Consider the following 18916-nt stretch of genomic DNA (forward strand, 5'->3'; position numbering starts at 1 on the left):
GGAGGGATTAAGAACATCAGAACACAACATGACAGTACTGGAGGGAATAAGAACATCAGAACACAACATGACAGTACTGGAGGGAATAAGAACATCAGAACACAACATGACAGTACTGTATTGAATAAGAACATCAGAACACAACATGACAGTACTGTATTGAATAAGAACATCAGAACACAACATGACAGTACTGTATTGAATAAGAACATCAGAACACAACATGACAGTACTGTATTGAATAAGAACATCAGAACACAACATGACAGTACTGGAGGGATTAAGAACATCAGAACACAACATGACAGTACTGTATTGAATAAGAACATCAGAACACAACATGACAGTACTGGAGGGAATAAGAACATCAGAACACAACATGACAGTACTGTATTGAATAAGAACATCAGAACACAACATGACAGTACTGGAGGGATTAAGAACATCAGAACACAACATGACAGTACTGTATTGAATAAGAACATCAGAACACAACATGACAGTACTGGAGGGATTAAGAACATCAGAACACAACATGACAGTACTGGATGGAATAAGAACATCAGAACACAACATGACAGTACTGGAGGGAATAAGAACATCAGAACACAACATGACAGTACTGGAGGGAATAAGAACATCAGAACACAACATGACAGTACTGGAGGGAATAAGAACATCAGAACACAACATGACAGTACTGTATTGAATAAGAACATCAGAACACAACATGACAGTACTGGAGGGATTAAGAACATCAGAACACAACATGACAGTACTGGAGGGATTAAGAACATCAGAACACAACATGACAGTACTGTATTGAATAAGAACATCAGAACACAACATGACAGTACTGTATTGAATAAGAACATCAGACCACAACATGACAGTACTGGAGGGATTAAGAACATCAGAACACAACATGACAGTACTGGAGGGATTAAGAACATCAGAACACAACATGACAGTACTGGAGGGATTAAGAACATCAGAACACAACATGACAGTACTGGAGGGATTAAGAACATCAGAACACAACATGACAGTACTGTATTGAATAAGAACATCAGAACACAACATGACAGTACTGTATTGAATAAGAACATCAGAACACAACATGACAGTACTGGAGGGATTAAGAACATCAGAACACAACATGACAGTACTGTATTGAATAAGAACATCAGAACACAACATGACAGTACTGGAGGGATTAAGAACATCAGAACACAACATGACAGTACTGGAGGGATTAAGAACATCAGAACACAACATGACAGTACTGGAGGGATTAAGAACATCAGAACACAACATGACAGTACTGGAGGGATTAAGAACATCAGAACACAACATGACAGTACTGTATTGAATAAGAACATCAGAACACAACATGACAGTACTGTATTGAATAAGAACATCAGAACACAACATGACAGTACTGGAGGGAATAAGAACATCAGAACACAACATGACAGTACTGGAGGGATTAAGAACATCAGAACACAACATGACAGTACTGTATTGAATAAGAACATCAGAACACAACATGACAGTACTGGAGGGATTAAGAACATCAGAACACAACATGACAGTACTGTATTGAATAAGAACATCAGAACACAACATGACAGTACTGTATTGAATAAGAACATCAGAACACAACATGACAGTACTGTATTGAATAAGAACATCAGAACACAACATGACAGTACTGGAGGGATTAAGAACATCAAACCACAACATGACAGTCCTGGAGGGATTAAGAACATCAGAACACAACATGACAGTACTGTATTGAATAAGAACATCAGAACACAACATGACAGTACTGTATTGAATAAGAACATCAGAACACAACATGACAGTACTGGAGGGAATAAGAACATCAGAACACAACATGACAGTACTGGAGGGAATAAGAACATCAGAACACAACATGACAGTACTGGAGGGAATAAGAACATCAGAACACAACATGACAGTACTGGAGGGAATAAGAACATCAGAACACAACATGACAGTACTGGAGGGATTAAGAACATCAGAACACAACATGACAGTACTGGAGGGATTAAGAACATCAGAACACAACATGACAGTACTGTATTGAATAAGAACATCAGAACACAACATGACAGTACTGGAGGGATTAAGAACATCAGAACACAACATGACAGTACTGTATTGAATAAGAACATCAGAACACAACATGACAGTACTGGAGGGAATAAGAACATCAGAACACAACATGACAGTACTGTATTGAATAAGAACATCAGAACACAACATGACAGTACTGTATTGAATAAGAACATCAGAACACAACATGACAGTACTGGAGGGAATAAGAACATCAGAACACAACATGACAGTACTGTATTGAATAAGAACATCAGAACACAACATGACAGTACTGGAGGGAATAAGAACATCAGAACACAACATGACAGTACTGGAGGGAATAAGAACATCAGAACACAACATGACAGTACTGTATTGAATAAGAACATCAGAACACAACATGACAGTACTGGAGGGAATAAGAACATCAGAACACAACATGACAGTACTGTATTGAATAAGAACATCAGAACACAACATGACAGTACTGGAGGGAATAAGAACATCAGAACACAACATGACAGTACTGTATTGAATAAGAACATCAGAACACAACATGACAGTACTGTATTGAATAAGAACATCAGAACACAACATGACAGTACTGTATTGAATAAGAACATCAGAACACAACATGACAGTACTGTATTGAATAAGAACATCAGAACACAACATGACAGTACTGGAGGGATTAAGAACATCAGAACACAACATGACAGTACTGTATTGAATAAGAACATCAGAACACAACATGACAGTACTGGAGGGAATAAGAACATCAGAACACAACATGACAGTACTGTATTGAATAAGAACATCAGAACACAACATGACAGTACTGGAGGGATTAAGAACATCAAACCACAACATGACAGTCCTGGAGGGATTAAGAACATCAGAACACAACATGACAGTACTGTATTGAATAAGAACATCAGAACACAACATGACAGTACTGTATTGAATAAGAACATCAGAACACAACATGACAGTACTGGAGGGATTAAGAACATCAGAACACAACATGACAGTACTGGAGGGAATAAGAACATCAGAACACAACATGACAGTACTGGAGGGAATAAGAACATCAGAACACAACATGACAGTACTGGAGGGATTAAGAACATCAGAACACAACATGACAGTACTGGAGGGATTAAGAACATCAGAACACAACATGACAGTACTGGAGGGAATAAGAACATCAGAACACAACATGACAGTACTGGAGGGAATAAGAACATCAGAACACAACATGACAGTACTGGAGGGATTAAGAACATCAGAACACAACATGACAGTACTGGATGGAATAAGAACATCAGAACACAACATGACAGTACTGGAGGGAATAAGAACATCAGACCACAACATGACAGTACTGGAGGGATTAAGAACATCAGAACACAACATGACAGTACTGGATGGAATAAGAACATCAGACCACAACATGACAGTACTGGAGGGATTAAGAACATCAGAACACAACATGACAGTACTGGATGGAATAAGAACATCAGAACACAACATGACAGTACTGGAGGGATTAAGAACATCAGAACACAACATGACAGTACTGGAGGGATTAAGAACATCAGAACACAACATGACAGTACTGGAGGGATTAAGAACATCAGAACACAACATGACAGTACTGGAGGGATTAAGAACATCAGAACACAACATGACAGTACTGGAGGGATTAAGAACATCAGAACACAACATGACAGTACTGGAGGGAATAAGAACATCAGAACACAACATGACAGTACTGGAGGGAATAAGAACATCAGAACACAACATGACAGTACTGGAGGGATTAAGAACATCAGAACACAACATGACAGTACTGTATTGAATAAGAACATCAGAACACAACATGACAGTACTGGATGGAATAAGAACATCAGAACACAACATGACAGTACTGGAGGGATTAAGAACATCAGAACACAACATGACAGTACTGTATTGAATAAGAACATCAGAACACAACATGACAGTACTGTATTGAATAAGAACATCAGAACACAACATGACAGTACTGGAGGGAATAAGAACATCAGAACACAACATGACAGTACTGTATTGAATAAGAACAGCAGAACACAACATGACAGTACTGGAGGGATTAAGAACATCAGAACACAACATGACAGTACTGGAGGGATTAAGAACATCAGAACACAACATGACAGTACTGGAGGGAATAAGAACATCAGAACACAACATGACAGTACTGGAGGGATTAAGAACATCAGAACACAACATGACAGTACTGGAGGGGTTAAGAACATCAGAACACAACATGATATAGAACTAGAGAACACCATCTTCTGACTTGCCTATTTACTTGAATTGTAAATGTATGTTACTCTTGCAAACAAGAAAATCCAGAAGATGAAAGGAGGTAAAGAATTCAAAGAGATTTTCACTTCCCTTTACCCTTTAAGGCTGCAACAGACGCTAAGAGGGGGGAGAGCAGCAGTGTGTGTCTACAGTAAAGCTTTAAGTAGCTATTTGTACTCTGAGTTGGCCCAATAGCATGTCATCACCTCCACAGCAGGATGCAGTGTTGTTTCACAGAGGGTTTGTATTGCCCATCGCTTTTCTCTCTCCTTGTAATCTTGATTCAAAATGTTCCGAGTTTGCCACTAGGCTAAAGTGTTTTCAAATTGCTTGCCTTGTCACTGCTGACTTTGCGAGTGCATGAATAAATGATAAAACCCTTGTGAGCTTGTGACACTGTTTTAATTGCTTCTGCCACACTAATGTATACGTACAATGGAAGTCCAAAAATGCAAATGCCAAATACAGTTACAGCGTATGACTTCCACACATGGCCAAACACTATCCTAGGCATTAACTCCACAACATACAGTATATTATGTCAATTTGTTTAAAATGTGGGAGCTTTTTCCTCTGCTTGTTGCAGTTGAGTACATGTTTGTCGGTCAGGAGGTTGAAATCAAAGCTGTTGGAACCCACATTGTTGGAATTTCACTGATATCATTAGGCTACTCTGTCGGAGACATTCTAAAAACATAATTACATGTTTGCAACGCTGTTGATTCCCATGAATAGGCTGTATGGTATGACGACAGGGACAATGCTTTAACATAATGCTCCCCAGCTGTTCTGTTGTGACATACAATATTGATTAATTATAAGGACGTTATAAAAGGCAGGTTGGATTAGATTTCCATGGTTCTTTATCCAATGAGAAATCGACTCATGTGGTTATCACTATAGCTTACATGGAATGTGTGTATGGCATATAGTAGATTGATTTAACACTTCTCTGAGGCAATCGAGTTAAGTTGTTTACATTCTTCTCTAGAGTATGCCTCATTACCGAACAAGAAAAGAGCAACTGAAGGGCCAGTGGATTAGGCGTTCTGTTTGGAGATTGAGATGCCTTTTCTGTGTGGGGTCTGCAAAAGGTGTGTTGATGTGGCTTTCATTTCACTGTTGTTTTACACAGTGCTTATATGTACTTAGAGGTAATGAACGCCACTACTAGCAGTGGTTAAAGATAAAAAAATCTATAGTGAAGTAATGTTGCTAGTATCGCTGCTTCATTACAAGAGCAAACTTGGAAAGCTCTGGGACCTGTAAAAGAAGATTATCCTTGAAACAAATAAAGCAGCTGCTCATAGTTGGATATTAACCCATTTCCAAACCGTGTTGTATTCAGTAGCATGCTTTGTAAGACAAATCAATAATTCCCTTAATGAAGTCTCAAAGATAATAAAAAAGTCTCCTGTCTCATCCTCCTCATCCCTCAAAGTGGAGGCTTGGGAAAGTCAAAATCTCAGCGTTTTCCATTTTTCATTTTTTGCACGGTAGTCTCGGTTCAGTTACATCCTACTGCTCCTTGTCTACTGCAGCTTTCGATCAACTCTGATTCTTCTTCCTTTGTTTGCTCCCACCACACCACCTACAGTAAGGCCTATATAACCCTGTCATTACACAGTCACAACTCACAGGCCCAGAGCAGAGCTTTACTTTCATCCCAGAAACTGGCACCAACGTTGGCAGTTAAGTGAGAAGAAGCCTTCATCACAGATAGCGAGTGACGTGTGAGGTTGCTGTCATGTTTTTGCAACAAAAAAAAAATGAATTATTATAATGTGAGGATAGGAATGCTGGTGCAAGCTCCCTTCCTGAGGAAGAGTAATTGCTCTAGGGGCTGTGATAAAGAACATAAAGAGGATGAACCCAGTTCTTCTTGTGATAAAGAATGTCAGAGGAGGCCTGAAGGACTATTATGAAGGCTGCATGATTGTGTTATGAATATGAAAATAAAGGAAGAAAAAAATACATTAATGCTGATGCTCAATCGTAAACCGGGAGATGACTTGGTGGCATTGCTTAATATAATATTTGCATAACAATGCTTCTCCTAATTTTAAGTATTGGTGTTTCTTTAAGTAACTCTTTGTATACATGTGTCAGTCAGAAATCACTTCATCGTCTACAGTTAGTTCAAAATGGTGCAGCTCGGCTTTTAACAGGCACCAGAAAATGTAACCATATCACACCTATTCTAGCTTCTCTACACTGGCTACCAGTCAGAATAGAATAGATTTGAACATTTTATTAATTACGTTTAAGGCTTGTTTTAGCCCCATGCTATATCTCTGATCTTTTATCTCTCGACGAGTCAGGACACAGCCTGAGATCTTCTGGCAGGGCAATGCTAACCATTCCAAAGTCTAGGTTGAAAACTGAAGGAGACCGGGCATTTGCCATTAGTGCCCCTAGACTTTGCAATGGTCTGCCAGAGGAGATCAGGCTTGCCGATTCAGTGCCTCTTTTTAAATCCCTGCTGAAGACACTTTTATAAAGATTCTTTTAATGTATGATTTCAGTATATGATTTTGATTGGCAATCTTTTTTCATTCTCCTTCCGCCTGTCTATGCTTCTTTGTTAGTACTTTTATTTTATGATGTGAAGCACTTTGTTACTTGTACTGAAAAGTGCTACACAAATAAAGTTGATTATTATTATTATCATTATTTCTCCTCTGGGGCTGCTCTAAAGTGAGTAATGAAATACAAAGCAACTTAACAGGCTACTGGGCATTGAAAAATCTGAGCTTGGACCAGACATCTGTGTTTTATAGCCATTCCCGCAGCCGTTTAGAAATTAAATCTACAGTGCCTTCAGAAAGTATTCATACCCCTTGAATTATTTCCCAAAATTTTGTGTTACAGCCTGAATTGAAAATGGTTTACCTTTATTTTTTTCTCACCCATCTACACACCATACCACATAATGATGAAGTGAGCATGTTTTTAGAATTGTTTGCATTTATTTTGAAAATGGAATACAGAAATATCTGATTTACATAAGTATTCACACCCATTTGCTTTGACACGCCAAATTGAGCTTGTCACGGGCGTCGTAAGGAGTGGACCAAAATGCAGCGGGTATATTGATAATCTTCTTTACTTTATTAAAGAAAAAACATACTATACCGGAAACAACCACCCACAAACACAAGTGAAAACAAACACAACTAAATATGGCCTCCAATTAGAGACAACAACAACCAGCTGCCTCTAATTGGAGGTCATTGACAAAACTAACATACAAATAGAAAAGCTAGATAAACACATAGAAATAGATAACCTAGAACATGAACCAAAAACCCCGAAACACACAAAACAAACCCTGCCACACCCTGACCAAACTACAATACCAAATAACCCCTTTTACTGGTCAGGACGTGACAGTACCCCCCCCCAAAGGTGCAGACCCTGAATGCACCTCAAAACAAAAACCCCACAAAAAATAACCCCAAACTTAAAGGGAGTGAAGGGAGGGTGGCCACCGTCAATGACGGCTCTCGTGCTACACCCCCCCCCCCCCTAATCCTCCAACTACGGAGGTGGCTCTGGCTCCGGCCTTAGTCCCCATTCTAACCTGCCCACCCCCGCTGAAGGCTCAGGGCTGTAGACCACTGCTGAAGGCTCTGGGCTGAGGTGCGTCGTTGGCGACCTCGGGCTGAGGTGCGTCGCTGGAGACCTCGGGCTGAGGTGCGTCGCTGCAGGCTTCGGGCTACACCCCCCCCCCCTAATCCTCCAACTACGGAGGTGGCTCTGGCTCCGGCCTTAGTCCCCATTCTAACCTGCCCACCCCCGCTGAAGGCTCAGGGCTGTAGACCACTGCTGAAGGCTCTGGGCTGAGGTGCGTCGTTGGAGACCTCGGGCTGAGGTGCGTCGCTGGAGACCTCGGGCTGAGGTGCGTCGCTGGAGACCTCGGGCTGAGGTGCGTCGCTGGAGACCTCGCGCTGAGGAGCGTCTCTGGAGACCTCGGGCTGAGGAGCGTCGCTGGAGACCTCGGGCTGAGGAGCGTCTCTGCAGGCTCCGGGCTGTGGGCCGTCTCTGCAGGCTCCGGACTGTGGGCCGTCTCTGCAGGCTCCGGACTGTGGGCCGTCTCTGCAGGCTCCGGACTGTGGGCCGTCTCTGCAGGCTCCGGACTGTGGGCCGTCTCTGCAGGCTCCGGACTGTGGGCCGTCTCTGCATGCTCCGGACTGTGGGCCGTCTCTGCAGGCTCCGGACTGTGGGCCGTCTCTGCAGGCTCCGGACTGTGGGCCGTCTCTGCAGGCTCCGGACTGTGGGCCGTCTCTGCAGGCTCCGGACTGTAGGCCGTCTCTGCCGGTTCCGGACTGTGGGCCGTCTCTGCAGGCTCCGGACTGTGGGCCATCTCTGCAGGCTCCGGACTGTGGGCCGTCTCTGCAGGCTCTGGACTGTAGGCCGTCTCTGCAGGCTCCGGACTGTAGGCCGTCTCTGCCGGTTCCGGACTGTAGGCCGTCTCTGTCGGTTCCGGACTGTAGGACATCGCCGGAAGCACTGGACGGGGAACTGTCGCCTGAAGCTCTGGACGGGGAACTGTCGCTGGATGCTCTGGACTGGGACTGCGCACAGAAGGCCTGATGCGTGGGGCTGGATTTGGAGGCGCCAGACTATTGACACGCACCTCAGGGCTAGTGCGAGGAGCAGGAACAGGACGTACTGGACTGGGCAGGTGCACTAGAGGCCTGATGCGTGGGGCTGGCTTTGGAGGCGCCAGAACAGTAACATGCACCACAGGGCTAGTGCGAGGAGCAGGAACAGGATACACTGGGTCTTGAAGACGCATTGGAGGTCTGGAGTGCACAGCCTGCACAACCGGTCCTGGCTGAGTTGTCACTGTAACCCAGCACGGGCGGAATGCTGGCACAGGGCGAACTGGGCAGTGCTGAGGAATGATGGCTGCCGTGCGTAGAGCAGGCGCAGGGTAGCCTGGGCCTAGGAGACGCACTGGTGGCCAGATATGCTGAGCAGGCATACTCCTTCCTGGCTAGATTTCCGCTCTAGCACGGCACTTGCGGGGGGCTGGTATCGACCGCACTGGACTGTGCGTGTGGATGGGTGAGACCGTGCGCACTTCCGCATAGCACAGTGCTCTCCATGCCAAACGCTCCCCATAATAAGCACAAGGAGTTGGCTCAGGTCTATTGCCTGACTTACCCCAACTCCCCGTGTGTCCCCCAATTTTTTTGGGGGGGGGCTGCCTCCTTACCTCCTGAAATGGAGGATATAATGCCTCATTCCTCCGTCATTCTGCCTTTGCTGCCTCCAATTCCTCCTTCGGTCGCCGGTACTCCCCAGCCTGCCTCCAAGGTCCCTTTCTATCTAATATTTCCTCCCATATCCACGACTCCAAATATTTATCCTGCTTCTCATTCTTCAGCTGCTTGGTCCTCTTTTGGTGGGTGGTTCTGTCACGGGCGTTGTCAGGAGTGGACCAAAATGCAGCGGGTATATTGATCATCTTTACTTAATTAAAGAAAAAACACTTAAGCAAAACAAACGACGAAAACATTCCAGTAAGGTGCACAGACTATACCGGAAACAACCTCCCACAAACAAGTGAAAACAAACACAACTAAATATGTCCTCCAATTAGAGACAACAACAACCAGCTGCCTCTAATTGGAGATCATTGACAAAACTAAAATAGAAATAGAAAAGCTAGATAAACACATAGAAATAGATAACCTAGAACATAAACCAAAACCCCCGAAAGACACCAAACAAACACCCCCTGCCACGCCCTGACCAAACTACAATACCAAATAACCCCTTTTACTGGTCAGGACGTGACAGAGCTCAGGTGCATCCAATTTCCTTTGATCATCCTTGAGATGTCGCTACAACTTGATTGGAGTCCATCTGTGGCCATTTCAACTGTTTGGACATGATTTAGAAAGAAACACACCTGTCTATATAAGGTCACACAGTTGACAGTGCATGTCAGAGCAGAAACTATACCATAATGTCCTAAGAACTGTCTGTAGGTCGCCGAGATAGAATTGTGATGAGGCATATATCTGGGGAAGGGTATAAAACTATTTCTAGAGTGTTGAATGTTTCCAAGAGCATAGTGGTTGCCATCATTGGGAAATAGAAAAGATATGGGACTACCCAGACTCTGCCTAGAGCTGGCCGTCCTACCAAAGTGAGTAACCAGACAAGAAGGACCTTGGTCAGGGAGGTGACCAAGAACCCAATGACCACTGATAGAACTACAGAGTACCTTGACTGAGATGGGAGAACCTGCCAGAAGGACAACCGTCTCTACAGCACTTCACCAATCTGGGATTTATGGGAGAATATACAGATGGAAGCCACTCCTGAGAAAAATGCACATGACAGCACGCCTAGAGTTTGCATAAAGACATGTGAAAGACTCTGAGAACACAAAATATATTGTGTCTGATGAGACAAAAATGTAACTATGTGGCTCGAATGCAAAGCGCTATGTCTGGCAAAACCCACGCACAGCTCATCACCCATCTAACAACATCCCTACCGCAAAGCATGGTGGTGGCAGCGTCATGCTATGGGGATGCTTTTCACCGGCAGGTCCTGGGAGATGGAACATAGAATAGGGCCAGATACAGGCAAATCCTTGATGAGACCTGATTCAGAGTGCAAACGACCTTAGACTGGGACAAAGATTTACGTTCCAACAGACAATGAGCCCAAACATACAGCCAAAGAAACGCTAGAAAGGCTTCAGAACAAGAATGTGAAAGTCCTTGAGTGGCCCAGCCAAAGCCCAGTGGCCTCCTATAATTCATATCTGATTCTACACAAATCATCTCACATCTAGCAAGTGTTCCTTATGAGTAAAAGTTGTCTCTCCATGAATACAGTTCACTTGTGTGTCATATACAATCTCCTGCTGCCATCCTGGATATGAAAAACAATCCAATTCATTTCCGCCATAGAGGTGAACATTGAGTAACAATTTCAATACGAATTTTCTTGGCACCATTTCAAGGATCACAATCTATCGGATAAGGTTAATAACAGTGCATGTTAACACTTATGAAAGTCACACATTTTAGTCTCTATGGGAAAATGCACTCTATTCTAGAGAACCCAGTGACATCTTCCCTGATGACAGACTGGCAATTAATGTCTTCCCTTTAATATACATAATACTATTGTTCACTGCAAATGGAAATAGTCATCAGATAATTAATGTGTATATATATATTTTTATTGAACGTCTACAATACATCACCTCTCATATATGTTGCTTTACCACTGAGATAGGACATACTCTAACACAATATGATTACAAGGATAGTGAGAGACTGAGGGCAGGGAGTAAGAGACTGAAATGGGAGAGAGAGAGAGAGAGAGAGAGAGAGAGAGAGAGAGAGAGAGAGAGCGCATCAGGGGAAAGAACAGCAGTCTAACTTCCTTGAAGAGAGAAAATAAACCAATGTTCACTGTTGTATAACTTTTGAAAACCCCAGGGCCAGGCAAGAAATTGAACAGTGAACAGTAAAAATAATTAGAACAGGTGTGAGCACAATGAGATGGAGGCAGAGACTGTTGACAAAGCAGTCCAACCATCTTCTTCTCTTCACACTGTGTTGAAAGTCAATTTAGAGTTTCCTCAGCCACTTCTCTTTGTCTCTCAGGCACAGGCACGTCACTAGGCGACAGAAAAGGGTTAAGAGAAGATTCAGATTCAAACCACTGCTGTATAAGCATGTCTTGATTCACGCGCCCTTGACATAATACATACTGAAATATAGTGGTATATTTTGTTGAATATACATTTTTACACTCCATTCTGTATCTCAATAAAGAAGTTCTGGTTCTGTATATTGTAGGATTCGGCAGTGATTTTCTACCATTTTACTGTCCTCAATGGCAAGACGATGGAGGAATATTTCTGCAATCTAATCCTTCACTGTTAATGCTGAAGGTGGCAGTTCCCACAGGATTGTTTGGTTATTTCAGGCAGTTTTTCAAGGCATATTTCCATGGGCTTCAGAGACAGTGACAAAGCGAGGCAAAAATGTACTCCCCATTGTTCAGTGCTGGGAGGCATCACTGCAAAGATTTTCAGCAGGTGAACAAACAATCATGTTTAAAGATGTTCAATAGAATATTTTAAATAAAGGTTCAGCCTAACTCAGTTCCATCCTCAACTGGTTGCATGCAGAGAATCTAGTGTGGCGACTTATTCCGTGCTGATTTAATGCTGACTTACTCAGTTAACATCAGGACACAAGCTCTGTAATTTTATGCAATGTATTACAAGGTTACATACATAACATATAAACAACTATTAGTTGTGCAGATGTATGAAAATAATCCACAATGAAACGTGTTGGTACGGTCTAACAAGCCTGCGGTGATATAGAATACAGAACTGAAAATAGCAGTCTGTTACGACTTGATATTGGAGTAAACACGGCAAAGAATGACAAAACTGGTCTGCGGAAATGGTAATGCAAAGTATTTGCTGTTGATGTGTATGGTTAGGCTATTGTTTAATAAGGTACTGCTTGAGTGGTAGGGATGTCAAACAAAATGCTGGATTAATGTAGACACACACACACACACACCTCTTTGCTGATATTTCTGAAGAACACATGCATCTACATTTCTCCCCTTACAGTGGTCTCAGCTGGATGCTTTGATTCTTAATTACATTCTCACATTCAAAAAACAATCCATCTGATATGCAAGATGATTCCTTTGGAGTGTAACCCCCATTCCTATAAGCCTCTTCAAATTGTCCCAGTGGATGTCATTTTGTTGCCGGATATCATTATCTGTGTGATGCGTTAATTATGTCATTATTGATGCTCATATTTTGGTCAACATCCATTCACATTTTTGCATTGTCTGGGAATTTCTTGGTTATGCCTTTTCAGTATGGTCACATACTATCTTTTCAGAGAACGTATTGTATAATAAATGAGAGATGGATTCATCTTTATACTTTTTGGATGTAACATTGGGGTCTTCGGGGTTGCAGTCCATGTATGATTGACCTAAGACATCTCCTTGAGAGGAGTATTTCTCAGAAACCTCATGTGGCCTGCCATGCCTTTCTAATCACTGGGGCAACCATCCATTTCAGAGGATTTTTCTGTGTCATCATGGCAATGTCCATGAAGGCCTCTCATCATTTATCAAGGGCATATGATCAAGCCCATTCAGAAAGACAATAAAATAGTACTTTGAAGCAGATATGACAGAAAACCCAAAGCTTCTGTTCTAAACAATCAGCGGTATTGAAGCAGTATACTGGAGCCCCAGGTTTATCTGGATTGCAGATGGTGATTAAAGCTGTAAAAAAAGGTGATGCCCCTAACAATGTTCAGCTTGGTTTGCCCGACTACTAGCTAATGACATTAGAAAGAAATAGATAAGTACAGGTTTTAACACTGAATCTTAAACTATTGGTGGGAGGCCAGTGAAATGATATATTTTTAAAGTATTGAAGATACAGTTGAAGTCAAAAGTTTACATACACTTAAGTTGGAGTCATTAAACCTTGTTTTTCAAACACTCCACAAATTTCTTGGTAACAAACTATAGTTTTGGCAAGTCGGTTAGGACATCTACTTTGTGCATGACACAAGTCATTTTTCCAAGAATTGTTTACAGACAGATTATTTCACTTATAATTCACTGTATTACAATTCCAGTGGGTCAGAAGTTTACATACACTAAGTTGACTGTGCCTTTAAACAGCTTGGAAAATTCCCGAAAATGATGTCATGGTTTTAGAAGCTTCTGATAGGCTAATTGACATCATTTGAGTCAATTGGAAGTGTACCTGTGGATGTATTTCAAGGCCTACCTTCAAACTCAGTGCCTCCTTGCTTGACATCATGGGAAAATCAAAAGGAATCAGCCAAACCTCAGAAAAAAATGTGTAGATCTCCACAAGTCTGGTTCATTCTTGGGAGCAATTTCCAAATGCCTGAAGATACCACGTTCACCTGTACAAACAATAGTACACAAGTATAAACACCATGGGACCACGCAGCCGCCATACCGCTCAGGAAGGAGACGCGTTCTGTCTCCTAGAGATGAACGTACTTTGGTGCGAGAAGTGCAAATCAATCCCAGAACAACAGCAAAGGACCTTGTGAAGATGCTGGAGGAAACAGGTACAAAAGTATCTATATCTACAGTAAAACGAGTCCTATATCGACATAACCTGAAAGTCCACTCAGCAAGGAAGAAGCCGCTGCTGCAAAACCGCCATAAAAAAGCCAGACTACGGTTTGTAACTGCACATGAGGATGAAGATCATACTTTTTGGAGAAATGTCCTCTGGTCTGATGAAACAAAAATAGAACTGTTTGGCCATAATTACCATCGTTATGTTTGGAGGAAAAAGGGGGAGGCTTGCAAGCCGAAGAACACCATCCCAACCGTGAAGCACAGGGGTGGCAGCATCATGTTGTGGGGGTGCTTTGCTGCAGAATGGACTGGTGAACTTCACAAAATAGATGGCATCATGTGGATGGAAAATTATGTGGATGTATTGAAGCAACATCTCAAGACATCAGTCAGGAAGTTAAAGCTTGGTCAGAAATGGGTCTTCCAAATGGACAATGACCCCAAGCATACTTCCAAAGTTGTGGCAAAATGGCTTAAGGACAACAAAGTCAAGGTATTGGAGTGGCCATCACAAAGCCCTGACCTCAATCCTATAGAAATGTGTGGGCAAAACTGAAAAGGCTTGTGTGAGCAAGGAGGTCTACAAACCTGACTCAGTTACACCAGCTCTGTCAGGAGGAATGAGACAAAATTCACCCAACCTATTGTGGGAAGCTTGTGGAAGGCTACTCGAAACATTTGACCAAGTTAAACAATTGAATTGCAATGCTACCAAATACTAATTGAGTGTATGTAAACTTCTGACCCACTGGGAATGTGATGAAAGAAATAAAAGCTTAAATAAATCATTCTCTCTACAATTATTCTGATATTTCACATTCTTAAAATAAAGTGGTGATCCTAACTGACCTAAGACAGGGAATTTTTACTAGGATTAAATGTCAGGAATTGTGAAAAACCTAGTTTAAATGTATTTGTCTAAGGTGTATGTGAACTTCCGACTTCAACTGTAGGTAATATCACCTACACAACATTTTCTCTGAATTGGTAGACAATCTACTGCAGCTTTTCAATCCCAGTCACGTGTAAGGCATCACAACTGTTTAACATACAAATTCTGAGGTGGATAGCTGGTCAAGGTATTAGGGCCAGGTAGGAATAGTGAAGAATATTCTTAACTTTAATAATAATAACTTTAATTCCCATGTGGCATTATTCCTACCTTGTTTCCCCAGAGTGCTTGTGGGGCAATGTATCATCGGCTTGCAGCTAATATGCTGGCTAATGTTGCAATGTGCTGATTATCTATTTTAAATTCAGTTTGGCATTATGCAAAGCTGAATTGGCGATTCAAGATGATTTAAAGCCATATTCTGCAAGATCTGTACACCATTAAATAGTGGGCCACCAAGAAAAACATAAATTGATGGTAAAAGAGAGAAAGATAAATAATATCTTGAAATATCTATTTTTAAACAACCTTAGGTATGTTTGGTGGTCGTATTGGAGAGGAAGTGACTTACAACGTCAGTGTGGCTCTGACTACCGCCCTTGTCTGCCAACGTAATCTACATTCAGACCAACAGAGTGCTACCCCACTGGCAAGAGCACACTTTACCACAGGCCAGACAGACACGTGGCAATGACTGGTCAGATCTGAATGACAATGTAAAGACATAAATCATGTCTGTTCGAATCGACCGAATCGTACACGGTTTCAGGGACAGTTTGATAGACAGCATTACTATTCCTTGAGCCAGAGCTTTATCTCTAGTAAATGAAACCTCCACCAAGTCCACTTTTATTTCCCCAGGCATATGACTTTCTTGATTCTTCAACACAAAGAAGGCAGGAAGAAATGTCATTTGGTAATGACAATGAACAATGCCAAGACACCTTTTTTGGTTGTCTATTTTCTCCATGCAAGCCTAGTTTTCCCCAAAAGTGGTTTGTTCTGTTGAAACTTGATATAGAAATTGTCAGTCTGGTTGAGTACACTGGATCATTTCTCAGACAAATTTGCCATCAACAACAGTCGCACACCATGGGACTGCCAGTTTCTAAATCAGGTGTCAAATCCCTCCACCCGGGACATGCTGCTGTGCAAATCAAATGTACTTATGAAAGCCCTATCTGGAAAACCACTATCTGCAGTTGATTGAATATCGGATATATTGAACATGGGAATTACCAATGTTGTTGTTAAGGAGCAAGCTCTATGTATTGCAGTGGAGGCTGCTGAGGGGAGGACGGCTCATAATAATGGCTGGAACGGAGTAAATGGAATGACATCAAACATGTGGAACCATGTGTTTTATGTATTTGATACCATTCGACCTATTCCGCCCCAGCCATTAGCACAAGCATGTCCTCCCAAATTAAGGTGCCACCAGCCTCTGGTGATGTATTGTAGTGCGGCAAATAATTTCACTACACCAAAGGAGTGATTCGCAACTCCAGTCCTCCAGTACCCCCAACAGCACATATACAGTTGAAGTCGGAATTTTACATACACTTAGGTTGGAGTCATTCAAATTAATTTTTCAACCACCCCTTGTGTACAAACTATAGTTTTGGCAAGTCAGTTAGGACATCTACTTTGTGCATGACAAGTCATTTTTCCAACAATTGTTTGCAGACAGATTATTTCACTTATAATTCACTGTATCACAGTTCCAGCGGGTCATAAGTTTACATACACTAAGTTGACTGTGCCGATAAACAGCTTTGAAAATTCCAGAAAATTATGTCATGGCTTTAGAAGCTTCTGATAGGCGAATTGACATCATTTGAGTCAATTGGAGGTGTACCTGTGGATGTATTTCAGGGCCTACCTTCAAACTCAGTGCCTCTTTGCTTGACATCATGGGAAAATCTAAAGAAATCAGCCAAGACATCAGAAAAGAATTGTAGACCTCCACAACTCTGGTTCATCCTTGGGAGCAATTTCCAAACGGCTGAAGGTACCACGTTCATCTGTACAAACAATAGTACACAAGTATAAACACCATGGGACCAAGCAGCCGCCATACCGCTCAGGAAGGATACGCGTTCTGTCTCCTAGAGATGAACGTACTTTGGTGCGAAAAGTGCAAATCAATCCCAGAACAACAGCAAAGGACCTTGTGAAGATGCTGGAGGAAACAGGTACAAAAGTATCTATATCCACAGTAAAACAAGTCCTATATCGACATAACCTGAAAGGCCGCTCAGCAAGGAAGAAGCCACTGCTCCAAAACCGCCATAAAAAAGCCATATTGCGGTTTGCAACTGCACATGGGGACGAAGATCGTACTTTTTGGAAAAATGTCCTCTGGTCTGATGAAACAAAAATAGAACTGTTAGGTCATAATGACCATCATCATGTTTGGAGGAAACAGGGGGAGGCTTGCAAGCCGAAGAACACCATCCCAACTGTGAAGCATGGGGGTGGCAGCATCATTTTGTGGAGGTAATTTACTGCAGGAAGGACCAGTGCACTTCACAAAACAGATGGCATCATGAGGATGGAAAATTATGTGGATGTATTGAAGCAACATCTCAAGACATCAGTCAGGAAATTAAAGCTTGGTCGCAAATGGGTCTTCCAAATGGACAATGACCCCAAGCATACTTCCAAAGTTGTGGCAAAATGGCTTAAGGACAACAAAGTCAAGGTATTAGAGTGGCCATCACAAAGCCCTGACCTCAATCCTATAGAAAATCTGTGGGCAGAACTGAAAAAGCGTGTGCGAGCAAGGAAGCCTACAAACCTGACTCAGTTACACCAGCTCTGTCAAGGGTAATAGGACAAAATTCTCCCAACTTATTTTTGGAAGCATGTGGAAGGCTACCCAAAACGTTTGACCCAAGTTAAACCATTTAAAGACAATGCTGCCGAATACTAACTTCTGACCCACTGGGAATGTGATGAAAGAAATAAAAGCTGAAATAAATCATTCTCTCTACTATTATTCTGAGATTTCACATTCTTAAACTAAAGTGGTAATCCTAACTGACCTAAGACAGAGAATTTTTACTAGGATTAAATGTCAGGAATTGTGAAAAACTGAGATTAAATGTATTTGGCTAAGGTGTATATAAACTTCCGACTTCAACTGTATATCTCTATCTATATAAAAACTCAGGACCCTGTCTTTCAAAGATACATTTGTAAAAATCAAAATAACTTCACAGATCTTCATTGTAAAGGGTTTAAACACTGTTTCCCATGCTTGTTCAACGAACCATACACAATTAATGAACATGCACCTGTGTCGTTAAGACACTAACAGCTTACAAACGGTAGGCAATTAAGTTCAAAGTTATGAAAACTTAGGGCACTGAAGAGGCCTTTCTACTGACT

General features: G+C 42.0%; 1 protein-coding gene across 1 annotated transcript in view; it reads left to right on the forward strand.

The window, feature by feature from the left end:
- LOC106589815 (CUB and sushi domain-containing protein 1) overlaps nt 1-18916 on the forward strand; it is a 406652-nt gene that overhangs the window by 39554 nt on the left and 348182 nt on the right. The window lies entirely within an intron of this gene.

The sequence above is a fragment of the Salmo salar genome, chromosome 28, assembly GCF_965601325.2.
Source record: "Salmo salar chromosome 28, fSalSal1, whole genome shotgun sequence".
NCBI lineage: Eukaryota > Metazoa > Chordata > Actinopteri > Salmoniformes > Salmonidae > Salmo > Salmo salar.